The following is a 16,421-nucleotide window of genomic DNA, read 5'->3' as shown; positions in this document are numbered from 1 at the left end:
AGGTTCACGACAACAGAGAGGAGAATCCGAATAGTGTTGAGTTTTGCTACCGGCGAGAAGGTTTCTGAGTAATCCACCCTATACGTTTAAGTGAATCCTTTAGCAACCAATCTGGCCTTATATCTGTCGAGAGTCCCATCGGACTTGTATTTGACTGTGAACACCCATATGCACTCGATTGTTTTGTGACTTCTGGGAAGAGCAACAAGATCCCATGTTTTGTTGGTCTTGAGGGCTCGCATCCTTCCATAACTGCGGTTCGCCATTCAGGAATTTCCAGAGCCTTGTACACATTTCTTGGAATTGTCACGGTGTCTAGACTAGTGGTGAAGGCCTTGAATCTTATTGACAAGCTACTGTAAGATAAGAAGCTTTTCATAGAGTGCTTGGTGCATGACCTCGTGCCCTTTCGTAGAGCAACCGGTAAGTCCATGGTAGCATTAATCTCATTGGTCTTGTCACCCTTTTCCTCTGTGTTCATCTGCTGCACATTTTCAGTCTCCTAAACATCATCAGGGGGAAATTCATTACTCTCATCCTCCCTAATTTCGCCAGAGTTCACTGCATCGCCAGTATTCACTACATTACTTTCAACAGATTTATTATTATCAAGAGTATAGTTACATTGAGCTGGCTCTGGTTTCGACTCTTAAACACCTTCCGGTGGAGCAATAAAGGAAACTTTTTCGGGAATTATTTCCTTTTGTAGATTCTTTCGATAATAGGTTATCCAAGGAACTTGTTTTGTAGGAAGGATAGTATCATTAGTGTCAGGAATGGGTTCAAGAAACAAGTCTACAGGAATGGAATAAGTGGACGACGTGTTAGCCTCTTCACTCGGAGTCTCCTTTGAAGAGGACTAACGGGAAAGAAAAGTTTATCTTCTTGAAAAGTGGCATCTATGGTGACAAAGTACTTTCGAGAAGAAGGCTAATAACATTTGTAGCCCCGTTGATGGAGTGGATACCCAAAAAAACCACATTTTTGGGCCTTAGGAGCGAACTTACTCTGGGTACCATGATTATGGACAAAAACTGTGCACCCAAATACCCGAAGAGGAACATCTGGGAAAAGATGGGTAGAAAAGGACTCTTTGAAATGAGCTAAGGGAGTCTGAAACTTGAGAACCGGGAAGACATTCAATTTATGAGATGGGTTGCGAGTACAACATCTCCCCATAAATACAAGGGTATGGACGCAGGAATCACGAGTGCCCAAGCAACCTCAATAAGGTGACGTTTTTTCCGTTCGGCCACCCCATTTTGTTGTGGTGTATAGACCAAGAGTTCTGGTGGATGATACCTTTAGAGTCTAAAAAATCACGGAGGGATTGGTTAATGAACTTACGGCCATTGTCACTCCGAAGGATAACAATTTTGGTATTGAACTAGGTTTCGACAGTGGTGTAAAATTGCTGAAAGACTGTAGTCACTTCGGACTTATCCGTTAGAAGGAACACCCCTATAAGACGGGTGTGATCATCTATGAAGGTGACAAACCACCGTTTACCCAACACGGTTGTGATATTAGATGGCCCCATACGTCACTATGTATCAGGTGGAAAGGTTAGGAAGGTTTATAAGGCTGGGAAGTAAAAGACACCCGAGGTTGTTTTGCACGAATACATACATCGCAAGATAAAGATGAAACATTAACATTATGAAACAAATGTGGAAACAGATACTTCATATAATGAAAATTTGGATGTCCAAGACGAAAATGCTATAACAAGAAATCAGTTTCAGAAATAGTAAGAGAAGACAGTAAACAAGTGCTAGATAAACTTCTAGAGGAAGCATCCTCCGAGAGGAAGTAGAGCCCCCTATTGTGTCGGGCAGTATCAATCGTCTTCCCCGAGCTCAGGTCCTAAAACAAAACATTTTCCAGTGAGAAAACGACATTGCAATTAAGATCTTTGGTTATTTTACTGACAGATAGCAGGTTATAAGATATCTTTGGTACATGCAAGACATTCTGTAAAATTAACCCTTGAATAGGAAATAAGTGACATTTCCCAGCAACGGAGGCAAAGGATCCATCTACAATTCGTATTTTCTCGTTTCCTGCATTTGGATAATAAAAGAGGAATTGATCAGATGGTTCGTTGCTCCTGAGTCAAGAATCCAAGATTCATTTCTTTCAACCAAGAAGCTAAAAGACTGAGAAGTACCTGATTACGCGACATTGCTAGTTCCAACCGTACTTGACTTCTAACATTGAGCTGGTGACTGATGAAGTACCATCCTCTGTTTCACTGATAAGGGCTCGATCGATTTTAGACTTATCATTCGCAGGCTGTCGCTTGCCATTCGGTGGACGACCGTATAACTTCCAGCATTGATCTTTGGTATCCACGTTTTTACAATGCTCACAGATTGGTGACTTTCCGTTCTATTTGTCGCTTTTGGTCTCGAGGACTTGGCCCCAAATGCAGCAGAGTCTAAGTGGGTGATGCTAGTGCCACTCATAGCACTGGTTCTGTCCTCTTTAACCTGACTTCTGAGCATACTTTCATTAGAGACGGTATTGGTCTCTGTCCCAAATCCGACTTCGAATCTGGGTAACCAAGCCAAAAAATTATATTATGAGTCCTTAAACGATTTGAGCCCGTCAAGCAGACACATACCAAAATCGAAAAATCCTGAAGTTTGAAAACACCTAGATCGACAGAAAACATTCCACACGACTTTGCAACCACAATCCATTTCTTGCCAACAACAGGGACAATTATGAAATAAGATGTTAAGTCAAGATCCTTTGTTTGCACTCGTGAACATGTTTTCCTCAAGGTATAGAGATGTGAAGACATTTTGCCTCTTCGAATAGAGCTTCTGGACAGCTTCCCAAATACCTGAGCGGAAGCTGAGTACAAAAGCGGCTTCCAATATGGGGTTCTATGCTGTTTATCAGAATCGAGCGAAGAAGGGAATCCTCTCCTTTCCATATACGTCCTGGAGATCACCGGGGTTCGGTCTTGGTATTCTCCAGTTAGATACCCGAACTTATGTTGTACCCTAAGTGACATTTTCACCGATTGGGACCAAGAGAAGTACCTTTGACCGTTAAGTTTCTCGCCATATAGAAATCCTGCAGAGTTTTCCCACAAAACCAGAAACAATATTTACTACAGGTAAAGTAGAGTAAGCATTTAACGGTGTTTCTGAGTATAAAGAAAGTCTGAATGTGGATGTGGATGAAATCCAGTCGAAGAACTTGTCGTGGATCTAAGAGCTGATATCTGCTGCTGTAAGTTTGCTAATTGTTGTTGAAAATCGACGTCCCACCAAAATTTGTGTAGGTTGGTTTTGCTCATAAATCCCTGGAAAAGTAGCCTCATTTTGGCTAGAGGAAGGACCAAAGGAAGGGTTGGGAATGGTATTTTGAATACTTTTCGGTTGGACTGAAAATAGTTAATATGGTCATCAACGCCGGCGTCCAGACCCGGTTCCCAATGGTATGATATTCCAAAATTTAACAGATGAATCCATATGTCTGTCCCTAGTATCTCTAAAAAATCACGAAAACTAACACTTAGTATCGCCCCCGACCTACACATTTCTTTGATGGAAAGTGGCAAAAAGGATATATAAACCTGTGTGGTGGAATGCGGTTGAATTTGTTTGTTGGGTCGCTTCAAACAACCATAGAGTACGGGGTCATCACGCCGTGGGGGTCTCGCACTTGTGTCTTGTCATATTTATTTATTTTTGAGTTATTTACGATTTGACCCTAGGGTATTAGAGTTAGTGCGCTATATAAACTCTCTAACTCTAGAGGTTGCGTTTTGATGATAAGATTTTCTTGAAACATTCTTCCTAATAATGTGTTCTCCCCTGCCCATGGATATAGCTAACACACTGTACGTTGAACCACGTATATTGTAAAAGGAACCTCCGGTGTGTCCGCGAATCTTCTCCTTATCTCTACGTTCCTAAATGGTGGTGTTCTTTAATGTATTTTCGTAACCATAAAGCTTTATAGAATGCCTTATGATGAACAAACATACACAGCTTAGAAAAAAAGTTGCCGGTATGCCATTTCGCACCTCTGTAGGCCAACATACACAAAAAATTTTACAAGAAGTCCATCATTATATTAAACGGACCTAGATATTCAGTCTCCATTACATGTGTACTTCATCCAATTCAATTGCAGGTACGAACTCCTCGTATCAATCTAATAAACATAAAAAAAGAGTCAATATTACATTATTTACAACTATTTACACTATTTATAATATTACAATATATACATAGTAATTTTAAAAACATACCGCACTTTGTGATCATATTTCTTCTCTTTAGTCATGATTTCTCGATATATCTTCATTAACGTAATTCTCACATTTGACATGTTCCCAGCTGTAAAGGGACACTACAATACAAACCAATAATTAATACATATCATTACAATGCACTCAATATACATCATTCTATTAATTTTTTTAGAATGCTCTTATACTTGCCTTTTACTTTTGCAAATTTCTGTTGAATTTGAAAAATCGTCACTACCCTACATTTGCCAAACGCAGGTAAATAAAATACAGATTATTCAAGAATGAAAGTAAACTTCTACACCATTAAAAAAAGAAACAAAAAAACAAAGTTAGCTTACATATTCTTATATATTTGATATATTCTCACAGACTTGTTCTCGAATGAGGTCAATAGATAAGTACACCACATCATCATATGCATTAAACAATATTGGACCAAATGATCTAGACTAATAGAAAACTGGCACAAACTAATTAGTATGGAAACATGAAGGCGATTCATTATACAATTAACAATTTTCTTTGGACTAGCAAGCAAGCCATATGAGGTGGATTTTTTACTCCATCAGGACCACCACATTGTAAAATTTTTCAACCTAATTTTCTTATATTCCATTATTTGGTATACAAGTTCAATAGATGCCCAAAATACCAGACTATCCACATATGAGAAATCAAAAAAGGAAAAAGGCTGAAAAAAAAAAAAAAGAAAGAAGAATAGATAAGAAGGGAAAAGACATTTTGCTTTCAAAGCTCCACCCAAGTGAGTTGAAGCCTGGGTAGAACATAATGAATGCCTCTGAGAACTCAGTTATGATCAACGAGTAAAATTTCTACTTATTCAGGGATTATTAAGGAGCAATAACTAGTTGATTTTGTCTCGGAAGCCTTTTAATCTTACGTGATTAAACGGTTTTTCAAGCTCTAACTTCTTGAGTATTTTGGCCCACGGATATTAAGAGGATGGATTTATCAAACACATGCTACTTTTGACGCCTTTTTATTTGAAATCAGCAATGATACAGCGTAAGTACCTACAATTAATAGATCAAACACATAACTTATTTACTAACTTAATAGATAGCTCGGAAATATATCATCATAGATAAATAACATATTACTTTTACCTTGCGATATAAACCACCATTGATTAAAAGTCGTTCACTTATTGCATTTGCTACAAAAAATAATTCCGATATTCACAATACTAATCCTTGCAGAACATAACTTCTTTTGGGGCGCAAAACCAAAGAGGTCAACAAGTAGTTGGAAGAAATACTTAGTCCCATCAACCATTTTTTTTTTCCAGCGTACCTAGAATAGACTTCAAGGATTATTAATCTTAAGGACACTGCTTTCGTCTTTACTATAACTCTCATCGTGTCCCTAGCGCGTAGTGCCCTTTTTCTACTTACTTGAGCTGTCTAAGGCATTCCCGTAATCTTCAAACATTATCTAGCCAACATTCCCGACTTCCAAAGAGTCCTTGTTTTTGTCTCGTTCAAGTCCCATCCCTGCATAACTAAATGTGCCTAGAGATGGGTCAAGAACAATTAGATCCAACTAAAAAAAATGAGTATTAATGATTCTTAATCAAACAAAGTCACTTTAATCACCTGGCTTATCCAATCCCTTTTAATTCTTTTTGCTATCCAATTTCATAATTGAAGCTCAATTCAATTTAAAACTATTCTAAGACATTACATATTACTAGAATCTGGAAGTTTCAAACCAAAAGTGGGGTTATTCAGCTAACATGTGAATTTATGTCATAAAACTCGTAGTTTGTAAATTGATTAACATATTCAGTTTTGTTTTTTCGAAAAATTGTTATTGAAATTGTAATTTTCAATCCAATAAACTTAAGGTATCCTGAGGCTATTTAATTTAGTTTGAACTTTATGTAGTGACATTAAATGATGGATCAAGTTTCAAATATACACCAAAATGCGTTGCTTATATTAATAAGGTTGGACGCCTATTTCTGGTGACACTATGATGCCCCATTTGTAGTTAGTACAAACGAGTTGTGATCCTAAAACCGTTCATGTGGAGACATGAAGTGGGGCCATCCTATGTAAATAGTTTACATAGATTGAACCCATGTGAAATTAGTTACTTTTTACGTTCTAAAACGCTGCTTGTTTTATGTTATAAAACTGACTATTTTGTTAATGATGACTTAGCGTAATTTAATCCTAATCCTGGACTAACTTTATGAGCTCCTGTTCACTCGAAATTTATCCTTACGATCTGCATAGGTAAGGAACCAACTCATTATCGGCTGGTCCAATTAAGACTCCATTTAGGGGTAAGATCAGGTGGATAGTTTTGGGAACATAGAGTGTAAGGATGGAATTCATCTACCGTTATAAGGAAAGTAGATAGGTTGTTCCCTTTAGTACTGAATCCAGGTCTTGAACAAGTGGGCCCCCCCTCTCCTTGGCCGAGAGGGGTTTGGTTTTATAGTTGGACCTTAAACCAATTGTTCATTAGAAGATCAGTGGAACTTTAAAGGAACAAGATGTAGTCTTTTGGGGGTAAAACGTTTTATGACCCAGCCGAGATTTACGAGCAACTCGAAAGGATTAGTTATTAATCATGGTTATATCAAATGGACACAATATATCTATAGTGAGGGGAGTGCAACTACGGAAATATAGTGGAATGACTCGTTAGTTTTAACGAATGTTGATTAGCTCCGTCTAAAAGAGTTTTTGACAGTTTAAATCTCGGATCGTTGGAGCCCATGATCTATAGGTCCTTAGGTTCTTACTATTTCATATGAAATAAACTTAGAACAAATTATGATAGAATGATTCGAATTTGTTAGAAATTTAGGGCGAAGAGAGAGAAAACCGACAAGTTATAATGTGATATAGTCGGGTTTCAATTTAGAGATACAGCTTTAATGATTAAATGTGATTTAAATCAAGAATATGAATACGTTCATGTTCGGAAGCTTGGAAATAATAGAAAAATGGTCAAAGATGTTAAAAAATCAATCTTTACTTTTTGACTTTGAAAAGGTCAAACTTTGACGCCGTTATATTTCAAATGTTGACTTTTGAATTCAGAAAATTAAGTGACGGACTGCATGCTCGGAGGTCAAAAATTAGTCAAGACAACGAGAAAAAAAATTTATAAAAAGTTCCAAAATGTTGACTTTTTGGTTCAAATATATTGGTCTTTGACAAAATGACATTTTTGCCCTTTGACTTAACGCTCTCCACTCGCGGCAGAAATTCCAAACTTATTGTTGCGATAATTTCCACTAACAGATAGTGAGCTAGGTGTTGGTTATAGTGGAGACATCAAGCCCACATAAATAAGTTGGATTTTGAGGTGTGGTTTCTAATCGAATTGTTTTCATGCAAGATGTTGCATGACTTTGTTTTCTATAAATTTGGGCTTTCAAATTGTGATGAATGAATTTTTTTTTTTGTTTTTGGATAAGAAAACGCTAATTATTCTCTGAGACAAACTAAAAAAGTAGCAACTTTATAAAAAAAAAAAATAGATTGAAATCATGTAGCTACTTTGTTATTTTCAAGTTTTTTTTCCCAAATTTGAATCTACCCAATCCAACTATTACTTATTTCTTCAATTAAGAGATGAAATTAAAAGGAGGAAGAACTTACCTAAGATTAGTCTTTGCTACTAAGTATTCTTCCAAAAAAAAGTCACACCACCTTAAAATCAACAGTCGCTCATCTATTTTCTTTTTTTTTTTTCTTCTTCCCTTCTCCGATAATCAATCCCCATAAAAAACTTTTATGGATCGTCTCCTTTGATAATCCCCAATGTGCATTTAAACATGGTGGCCTTTAGTTGCTCTATAGTAGGAGAATGCCCATTATTTTGGACCCAAACTCATCTTGCACTTTACAAATTCTGAAAACCAAACCAAAACTCAGAGCTCAACTTACAAAAGTGAGAGTTAATAAAAAATAAAAAAAAACTCACAATGTTCTTCTCTTCGTTTCGCTACTTTACCCTTTCACGGTTATAAGATTTTTCTTTTACTGGAGATAATCTCTGTAAAAGCAGACAGTTGAAGAGCAGAGACCAAAGTTTGTGTTCAAACAATGGGTCAGGCATCGATGACAACATCTGCGAGATCAACAACAAAGACGTTTAAATAATGACATTTGCTAATACTAGTAGTTGGGATGGATTAAACTACAACCAAAATCTAATAGGATAGACATACTCTTTGCGAAGGCGAGATTGTAATTCGATATGTATGGTGCGATAGCTTTCTCCAGCTCCTTACGAACTTTTATTTTTCAATAACCAGCCATCAGAAGTAAATATCACTAATTTTCACTGTAATCTACTTTGTCTTTCAGTTGTTCTTTTCGGAATTTGATCATACCAATCCAACGTGTTAATATCGTGTCATTTCTTTCGATTACGCGAGAGATGAAATATTAAGAGGAAGAACTCACCTAAGATTGTTTACTACTTAAATTCAAGAAAATCAACACCACTTTAAATCTACACTGTCACCCCGCTATTTCTTCCTACCCCGAATCTACGTGTCTTTCATTGTTTCTTTTTCATTTTCTTCTTTCTCTGACTTTTGGCACGACAGACACGGACGACATCGGTGACGATTTAGAATGAAGAAGAGGTGTCACGCGGTGTTCTTTGACTGATGGGAGAGGGACATGCATTTTGGTGTGGTTTTGGATGATTTGAGGCAACGCGGACGTGGAAAATAGATGCCAATGGTTCTGGTATGGCTGCGACAAACTTCAGCCGTTATGGCATCCCCCGTCGTTAGGGTAAGTTCCTTGAGTGGAGAGTTTTAAAGGCGCGAATGTTGTACTTGTCGCCCCGTATTCACTCTTTAAAATAATGGAAAAACCCAAAAAAACAAAGATACTAAAAGCAACGGCGACAATCGTAAACAGCGAGAATCGGGCCGGGGTCCCTAAGCTAAACAAGATAACCACAATTGAAAAATTTGAATAAAAGAGAAGAAAAAATACATGTAGTGTTATGTGGAGATTATAATTCCCCACAAACCTAGTCATTCACCTTTTTCGATTATTGCTTGATATGTTTCTCGTAAATTTACTCGAAAAATACCGACTATCTACGTTAGATTATGAGTATTTTTATATTCTTTTTTTAATGAAATTAACTTATTTGATACACGATAGTATCTCAACACAGTTCAGGTATAAATAACCAAACAAAGAGAAACCCTAGACAATAAACGCTAAGTAAAAGACTAAAATGCCCTTAGGGCTAAAACACCATTTCAACATAGTGTAGTTTTGTTTCTTGTATGTATCATCCAAACCATATGTTTTATTTTAAGATTGCAAATTGAAGTAATATTTAGTAAAATAGCGTAGTTATAATAATATTTAGATATTTGTGGTAGTTTGTCAGCTTTTTAGAAGTTCGAGGGGTGAAAAAAATTAAAAAAAAATTAAGAAAGAGGTCAAATTTTCAACATTTGACACTGCCTGCCACACTGCCATGTCGACCCATCTCGAGACTTGAAGTCTCGATCTGGGTCCCTTTGTCACCCCTACTGTTGCTTTTAATGCCGCTTTTAATCCTAATCGTTACTTTTAATAGGTTTCACCTATTCAACTGCTGCTTTGAATTCAATCGAGTGTTGAAAACTCGACCTACCTTTTTCTAAACTCCACATCCTTCTTCACTTCTTACTTCTCATAACTCTTTATGCCTCTCTTTTGCTTACTGTCTATCCCTCCTTTGTTATCTTCCAATTTTTACTTTCACACATCACACGCTTACAAATTCACAACATGCTTACAAACTCACAAATTACTCTTTCCCACACTTTTTCTCCTTTTTTCAAAAGTTATTACTAAATCCTCTTTCTTTCACATTCGTCTATCAAACTGTGAGGTTTATATATTCACTTTACTAAATTATTATTTTTTTAAAAAAAAAATTATAAATTTTGTTCCTATTATGATACTGTTGTACTTTTTTATATGTTTTATTGCTGTTTGGGAAATAAAGAACCAAAAAAGGTAATGTTCACTCAACTAAATTATTAAATTTTTTAAAATTAAAAGCTATAGATCCATATTCTCATAATATTTTATTTGTTCGTAGTTTTTATTGTCGGATAATAAATAACAAAAAAAGGAGGGACCATTGTCATTTTGAGAAAAAAGAAGTAAAATCGCTATTGAATTTATGAGTTTACTTTTTATTTATTATTTATTATTTTTATTTTTAATACTTTTTTATATTTATATTATGCTAGATATATAATTTTAATTCCTTATATTTTGATGTTTGTAGTTTTTTCTCTATAGTTTAATATTCTTAATTATATTATTTGGCCATTTTAAATAATATTAAATTTTGTTAGTATTAGAATTTTTAACGTTTGGCTTTCCTTAAAAAAAAAAAAAAGGTTAACGTCATGTTTAGTTTTTAGTACAATATTAACTATTTGAGTATTAGTTATTTTGTTAGTGTTAGGACTTTTAGGTTTAGTGTTTGTGAATGAGAAATATTGGATCAATCACAAGTCACCATGTCGTTTGCAAAATTAACGACGAATTTCTAAATCATTGACTTTGGGTCCAATTAGAAGTTGACATATGTCCCGAATTAAATTGAAGACAAGTTTCGATGACGTCACGTGATGAATCAGATGAGATTAAATTGGTCCAATTTGATATTACTATTTGGACTTAAAGTCCAAACTACAAAAAAGTTGAATTGGACCCAAATTCTAGATCAGGTCTAAAACCAACTAATTGGGCCTAAGGGTCAGATCCATGGACCAACAAGCCCACGAAGCCCACCTGAGAACTTTATAAATAGAGAAATTCTCTCCATTTGTAAAGGCAACATTTTCTACACTCAAAAGACTCAGAGAGAATTCACTAACAAGCAGAGGACTCCCAAGACTCCTGAAGCTGCACTCCTATAAGGCAGAAGACCGTTGAAGACACAGATACTTTTTCCAAGACTTTTACTTCAAGCTTCCAAGACTCTGAAGCTGCATTCCTAAGGCAGAAGATCTTTGAAGACACAATTACTCTTCCAAGACTTCTACTTCAAGCTTCCAAGACTCTTTGAAGCTGCACTCCTATAAGGCAGAAGACCTTTGAAGACACAAATACTCTTCCAAGACTTCTACTCTAAGCTTCCAAGACTTCTACTTCAAGAACGTTTGGTGGTTTTCTTCTCCAAGTCAAACATATTCACCCAACTGAGAGAGAATCAGAGGATCAAATATTAGAGATCGAATCACATCGCATCAAATCAACTCCAACATCAACACCAACTCAAGTTCAACTCCACGAAACACGTTTCTCCGGAAACCTTGTGTGAACAAATTGGCACGCCCAGTGGGACATTCTTTACCTCTCATCTCTTTCTCAACATTCAAACAAGCCAAATGCGGCCTAAGAAGATGGCATCCAAAGCTTCCTCCGCAAACGGCTCATACAGGGACCGGTTACTCGCGACCGATCAAAGAAATTCATGCAGGAGCAAGAGCAGAGCTCCTCCATCGCCCACGACATCTTGAAACATGATGGAATCCCCACAAAGTGGGTTGTCATCAAGGAAAACCCCTTATTCGACAACTCTACTTTCGCGCCCAACGGACCGGAAAGAGATTCACCGCCAGATGTGATTTCTGTCATGATGGCGGATGTGATGGCGGAAGTGGCCATGGCTGAAATGGAAAGGAAGATTAACTTCCTGATGAAAGCTGTCGAGGAGCGAGACCACGAGATCGCTGCCCTGAAGGAAACAAATGCAGTCTCGAGAGGCTGCTGAATCAAGCCTAGCACCCACGATGAAAGCAATCGACAAAGGGAATACCGTGCTACTAGAAAGCCAATCGCAACAGTCAGCCTTGGTGGCCTCTTTGTCGGTCCAATAACTACAAGCATGATCATGACCTCCATAAGAGCTCAATATGGAGGGCTGGCCCAAACCTCCTTCATGTATTCCAAGCCAATACACTCAGAGGATCGACAACCTGAGAATGCCTACTGGATATCAGCCCCAAAGTTCCAACAATTCGACGGAAAGGGCAACCCAAAGCAACACATTGCCCATTTCGTAGAAACATGCGAAAATGCGGGAACGAGAGGAATCTACTGGTCAAACAGTTCGTCAGAACCCTCAAAGGAATGCTTTTGAAAGAGAATTCTTGAATCGCTTCTACAGCACCAAACGCACCGTTAGCATGATGGAGCTGACAAACTCCAAACAAACGGAAATGAACCAGTCGTCGACTACATCAATCGATGGAGAGCTCTGAGTCTGGATTGCAAAGATCGACTCACCGAGTTGTCTGCTGTGGAAATGTGCATGCAGGGTATGCACTGGAACTCCTCTATATCCTACAAGGGATTAAGCCCCGTACCTTTGAAGAATTAGTGACCTGCGCTCACGACATGGAGCTAAGTATCGCCAACAGAGGAACGAGGGACTTTCTGAACCACGAACCGAGGAAAGACAAGAAGGATGAAGAGAAAACTGTGAAAGGTGTCATGAAGGAATCAATGGTCATTAACAACAACCCCATTGAAGTTCTCCTCAAAAGGGAAAGAAAAGAAGATAGAGAAGAAAGACCAAGAAGGCAAGAGACGTCGCCAACCCTGAAAGAAAGACAGGCGAAGGTTTATCCATTCCCTGACTTTGACGTAGCGGACATGCTTGAACAATTACTGGAGAGCCACCTCATCCAACTGCCAGAATGTAGGCGACCGGAACAGGCCGACAAGGTGGATGACCCCAATTACTGCAAGTATCACAGGGTTATCAGTCACCGGTTTGAAAAATGTTTCGTACTGAAAGAATTGATCCTCAAATTGGCCCGTGAAAGGAAAAATAGAAACTGGATCTAGACGAGGTGGTCCAAACGAATCATGCTGTAGTGACAGTAACTCCGAGCGTGGCGCCACCAACCATATCTTATGAAGAAAGGGAGAGCTCAGTCCAGTTTGGGACCTTTGAACCTATGATAGTCGGTTTCAGCATGAGGTCCAAGCTACAGATCCTCAAAACGGAGGAGAGCGCACTAATGATACGATAACGAAGGCTGGATTCTTGTGGCATATCGTAAGAAGGAAAGACTGAACTCTACCCAAAAAGAGCTACACTCTCATAGAAGCTACAAGAGAGAGAGCAAGACACAAAAAAGGAAGGGTAGAAAAAAGGCTCAAAGGCCCAAGGCTGTCAATGGGAAGACGAGGATGTTTCTCATCCCAGACGACAGATAACCTTAGCAGATTTCTTCCTGAAGAACTTCTGCAATTGGGGTTCAGAGGATATGCTAGAGATTGCCGCATGTGTGCTGTCAGTATCAGGGAGGAGGAATATACTATTCCAGGCGCATTAAGGTCGACGGGAGAACCAAAGGGTTTCTCACTATCCAACACAGACGACTTGCTTTCACTCCCGCGAGAGGCTAAAACGACCCTGATTGAAGCACTGTTAGAATCCAACACGTCTGGCGCACCGACCCCTACAACACATGCTTATGCCTCATGTTACACATCCATAGGCTTCTCCTTGCTGGTGTCGCTTTCCTCTACAATCTCGCTCGAAATGCTCTCGTTGATCTCGCTCTCTCTAGTGTCGCTCTCTCCCACAATCTCGCTCTCTCCAGTGTCGCTCTCTCCAAAATCTCACTCTCGCTCTCTCCCATTTTCTCGCTCACACAATCTCGCTCTCTCCAGTGTCGCTCTCTCCCAGAATCTCGCTCTCTCCTAAAATTTCACTCTCTCCACTCTCACTCTCTCCCACTTTCTCGCTCAAAACCTCGCTCCCCTCCAACAAACTTTACGTGCTAATTGTAAAGGCAAACATTTTCTACACTCAGAAGACTCAGAGAGAATTCACTAACAAGTAGAGGACTCCCAAAACTCAGGCCAAAACCAAAACCAGCATTTTCTACATTTTCTGGCGCACCGACCCCCATAGCACATGCTTATGCCTCATGTTGCACATCCATAGGCTTCTCCTTGTTGGTGTCGCTTTCTCCCACAATCTCGCTCGAAATGCTCTCGTTGATTCTCGCTCTCTCCCACTTTTTTGCTTGTAAAAGAAGTTCTCTCCATTTGTAAAGGCAGCATTTTCTACATTCAGAAGACTCAGAGAGAATTCACTAACAAGCAGAGGACTCCCAAAACTCCTAAAGCTGCACTCCTATAAGGCAGAAGACCGTTGAAGACACAGATACTCTTCCAAGACTTCTACTTCAAGCTTCCAAGATTCCTGAAGCTGTACTTCTATAAGGCAGAAGACCTTTGAAGACACAAATACTCTTCCAAGACTTCTACTTCAAGCTTTCAAGACTCTTGAAGCTGCACTTCTATAAGGCAGAAGACCTTTGAAGACACAAATACTCTTCCAAGACGTCTACTTCAAGGTTCCAAGATTCCTGAAGCTACACTCCTATAAGGCAGAAGACCTTTGAAGACATAAATACTCTTCCAAGACTTCTACTTCAAGAACGTTCGGTGTTTTCCTTCTCCAAGTCAAGCATATTCATCCATCTGAGAGAGAATCAGAGGATCAAATATTAGAGATCAAACCACATCGCATCAAATCAACTCCAACATCAACACCAACTCAAGTTCAGCTCCACGAAACACGTTTCTCCGAAAACTTCGTGTGAACAGTGTTCTCTTGAAGAAAATTTAGTATTAGAGTTTTAGGCATTAGATTTAAGTTTGATAATTAGTAAAATAATTAGTAATATATTGTTTGTCTTTTTTGTTTTGTTTTGTTTTTTTTAGAAAATGGCAAACAAATGTTTGGGATTTATGTTGTTTATAAATGATAATGTGATCGATGGTGTTGATGGAGTTGATTATGACCAATCATCATGTGAGGGGTTTAGCATAAATGTGAACAATGGACTTGTTTTTTTAACAATTCCTTGAAATGGTAAGGATGACACTTGGTATAGATATGAGAGCAAATCAGTTAGAATAGTATATAGACATCATAATCTAACACCATGAGGATTAGTAAGGTTTATGTCATTCCCTATTCCTAATGAACAATAATGAACTTGATGTTCTCAATTGCGATACCACTCTTGAATTTAGTGCAGTTATATATTAATATGAGTCGGGTAGGGTTGGATATAAATCTACATGTACAACCCTTTAGTAGTTTGAAGATCTGACTTAATGTATTGACCTTGATCCTGAGTCAGTTGCACCACCCTATGATTATAAAGATATAATGGCTAACAGTCAATACATGGATTTTAGAACATAAACAAATGATGAATTTGATGAGTTGGATGTTGATGGTCGTGAACATAAGTTACCTTCAGATACATTCAACAATCTGGATATAAATATAATAGATAACATTCGAGAACATGACCTAACTGTAGCCTCTGTGGTTGTTGACAATACCTAATTGTATAAGGGGATGACTTGTCAAGATAAAGAAATACTACAACATGCGGTCAAGTGTTTTGTTATTAAGTGTCATGTACCATATGAGGTTGTGAAAATGACACCGACGATTTGAGCATTTCGATGTAAAAAGTGGGAATAAGGTTACAAATGGAGACTTTGTGCAACAAATAAAAAATCGTATGGCTTGTTTGAGATCACTAAGTATGTTGAGCAACATATATGTTTTTACTCAGAACTTAGTTAAAGTCATGTGCTGTTAGATTCTTCGATGATTGCACTAAAATTTTGTGATGCTGTAAGAGAAAAATCGCCCATCAGCGTGACACAACTACAATTCGACATAAAAACAAAATTTGGATATCTTGTTCTTTACCATAAGGTGTGGAAGAGCAAAAGAAAGGTGTTGGCTAAAGTGTTCAGTGACTGGGACGAGCCATACAAATTGTTGCCAAGGTGGCTGTATATGTTAAGCAAATCAATCCCAAAATGTGTGTGGAGTGGAGAGTAAAGGAAATGCCAACTAAAGGACAGGTCATCCTTCTGGATTTTGGGCATTTGGTCCTTATATAGAAGCTTTTAATAGATATTTGTCAGTGATTCAAATAGACGATACCCACTTATATAGAAAATATCGAGGAAAGTTACTGATTGCTACATCGGTTAATTCAAACGAGTATCTTCTTCCTCTTGTATTTGTCGTTGTAGATGAGAAGTTTGTGGACTCATGAGGATGG

This window comes from Benincasa hispida, chromosome 2 (genome assembly GCF_009727055.1).
Source record: "Benincasa hispida cultivar B227 chromosome 2, ASM972705v1, whole genome shotgun sequence".
NCBI lineage: Eukaryota > Viridiplantae > Streptophyta > Magnoliopsida > Cucurbitales > Cucurbitaceae > Benincasa > Benincasa hispida.
This window is presented reverse-complemented; position numbering follows the sequence as displayed.